The 402-nt window shown below is 33.1% G+C and overlaps 1 long non-coding RNA gene across 1 annotated transcript in view; it reads left to right on the plus strand.

Annotated features, from left to right (window-relative positions):
* The window catches only part of LOC128251584 (uncharacterized), a 188,732-nt gene that overhangs the window by 63,843 nt on the left and 124,487 nt on the right, over positions 1–402 (plus strand). The window lies entirely within an intron of this gene.

The raw sequence follows: 402 nt of genomic DNA on the forward strand, positions 1-402 counted from the left end.
ATAGGATGTGTGCAGTGCCCAGTAGTGCAATTTTCTGTATGTGATATATATTTGTAAGTCCTGGTGTTTTTGTTATGTATTTCTCTGAATATTTTTTTTATTATACCTAAGGCACCTACTATGATAGAAATTGTTTCTGTTTTTAGATTCCACATTCGAGTTATCTCTATTTCCAGGTCTTTGTATTTTGAAAGTTTCTCCTTTTCTTTTAGGAAAACGTTGTCATGTGCTGGTATTGATACATCAATTAGAAAGCATTTTTTTCCTTCATGATCTTTGACAACTACATCTGGTTTATTGGCTTTAATTTCTCTATCCCAGAGTATGGTTGCTTTCTCGTTTTCTGTGACCTTTTCTGGCGTGTGTTTATACCATCTTTTTTCTGTTGTTATTCCATAGTGT

This window comes from Octopus bimaculoides, chromosome 2 (assembly GCF_001194135.2).
Source record: "Octopus bimaculoides isolate UCB-OBI-ISO-001 chromosome 2, ASM119413v2, whole genome shotgun sequence".
In the NCBI taxonomy this organism is placed as follows: Eukaryota; Metazoa; Mollusca; class Cephalopoda; order Octopoda; family Octopodidae; genus Octopus; species Octopus bimaculoides.